We start from the raw sequence: 2,531 nt of genomic DNA on the forward strand, positions 1-2,531 counted from the left end.
CTGTTCCAGCCAAGCTTCAGATCTCAGGCAGACTGTCACACACACACACACACATACATACTGTACATAAACACCCCGCCCATGACTCCTCCAGGCTCTCGGGTGAAACTGAAAGTGAAACTTAAACTGTCTGCTGAGCTCTTAACACTATTTCTCACAGTGAAGCTCTTTTCAGATTCAAAATACCTTTGAGGTAATGTATTTTCAGATGCCAAGTAAACGGCATCATAGCGCCCCCACTGAAATGGGCGGGACAGACGCGGACGGTGGTCTTAAAGAGACAGAGGCCAATTTCGAGGCGTTTAGAAGAGGAAGTGATGAGAAGATAAGTTTATTTTCTATTTAAACATAAAAACAGCATTTTAATAACAGCTAAAGGTGACACAGATACTTTTTATAATATAGTATTTAAATGTATGCCTGAGAAACACATAATATTGCCCCTTTAAAAGAGTTTACATTGTAAAACTTTGGACTTGTTTTTGTCGTAAACCTGTACTTTAGATTTCCTGTCTTACTGCTGACACAGAGTCCACAGATGTCACATTTACCTCAACAAGGCGGGTTCAGATTTTTATCAGCATCTGTTGTCAAAGACTTTCTGTTTCTTGTTTTTATGAAACCTTTAAGCTTTAGAAAAAAAACATGTTCAAATGAAACAATACTCTTCGCTGCTTTCCATCCCCGTGTTTAAACATGGACGTTGAAACATCTGCGTTCTTCAGTTACTGAATGTTACATCATGGCAGTGTGCTCAGTTTGGTCCTATGTTGTCCTTTTAAACGGTCTTAGTTGAGAAAACCAGCTGCTGTAGACATGTTAAAGTGCCATTTATTGGCTGCAATCATTTTAAAGACAATCATGTAGATGTGTCAGTGATCCATCACCGCTGCTTCACATCTCTTTTATATCCGTAAACCGAATTGTTGTCTTTAGATGTGAATCAATCTCTAATGGTGTCGTGTTTTCATAAAGAACAGATGAAGCTGAACAGTTTCTGTCAAATCAGAATTTAAACACACTGTACTTATTTGTATCTGGAACATTTGATTGAACTATTTCTTTAAAAGTGGGTATATTTTTCTTTATTTTGAACGTTTACAGATGTGGACAAAATTGTTGGTACCCCTCGTGTAATGAAAGAAAAACCCACAATGGTCACAGAAATAACTTCAATCTGACAAAAGTAACAATAAATGAAAGTCGGACATTGCTTTTCAGCCTTGCTTCACTGCATGGCCTGGACAGAAATAATGGTTCCCTTAACTTAATATTTTGTTGCACAGCCTTTTGAGTCAATCACTGCGATCAAACGATTCCTGTAACTGTCAGTGAGACTTTTGCATCTCTCTGCAGGTATTTTGTTCCACTCCTCATGAGCAAATTGCTCCAGTTGTCTCAGGTTTGATGTTTCAGCTCCTTCCAAAGATGCTCAATAGGATTTAGGTCAGGATCATAGAAGGCCACTTCAGAATAGTCTAATGTTTTCCTTTTTAGCTGTGTTTTGGGTCATTATCCTGTTGAAGACCCATGAGCTGCGACTGAGATCAAGCTTTCTGGCACCGGGAAGAACATTTCTCTCTAGAATTCTTGATAGTCTTGAGATTTCATTGTACACTGCACAGATTCAAGACTCCCTGGTCCAGATGCAGCAAAGCAGCTCCAGAACATAACAGAACCTCCATGTTTCACAGTAGAGACAGTGTTTTTTTCTTCATATGCTTCATTTTTTCCCTCTGTGAACATAGAGCTGATGTGTCTTGCCAAACAGTTCCAATTTGTCTCACCTGTCCATAGGACATTCTCCCATGGTCTTATAACCTTTATCTTTAACATGCTTGTCTATAATTTAGTGATGGGCAGTTTGAAGCTGAAGCTTCGGCGCACGTATTGAAAAAAAAACAACACACTGTTTCAGAAGCACTGTGTCGGAGCTTGATTCGTTTGGTAAAAGTCATGTGATCAGTGACGTCCGAAGCTTCGTAAGTGGTGAACTTACGTCACTGCTTTGGTACCTGATTCAAAGGTTAATGAGGAAGTGAATCATTGGCTGGATTCGTGGTGTGTTTTGATGGCAAATGCACAAAATATAACAAACCAGTGAAGGACTTATTGTGAGACAGAGGCAAACAATCGTATGTGTTTAGTTTGTCGTGCAGTTTATAAGCCTGGGCCAGATAGAGTGGGGGTCACAAACCCACAAAGAACCTTTGCTGCGAGCGCACGTGTGTGCACACGCACGCACACACACGTACACACAGACCTACACAGAACTGCGTGCAGCTTGGTTCATCATTAAAAAGAAAGCAATARTAGCGCRAGACACATCCCAGAGCAGAGTTTCACTTGTTGCACAGGTGATGATTTTCATAAAAATCAACCGGATGGTGACGATGTCCTGTCCTCAGGAGGAAGGGCGGCAAGAAGCATTAGATGAAACTGATCAACTGGACTCTATTTAATAAAGGAATTATACAAACATTTTAAAGTTTTTGAACGTTCATGTCAAAACTTAAATCAAAGACCAGGGT

This window comes from Austrofundulus limnaeus, unplaced genomic scaffold (assembly GCF_001266775.1).
Source record: "Austrofundulus limnaeus strain Quisiro unplaced genomic scaffold, Austrofundulus_limnaeus-1.0 Scaffold125, whole genome shotgun sequence".
Taxonomy (NCBI): domain Eukaryota; kingdom Metazoa; phylum Chordata; class Actinopteri; order Cyprinodontiformes; family Rivulidae; genus Austrofundulus; species Austrofundulus limnaeus.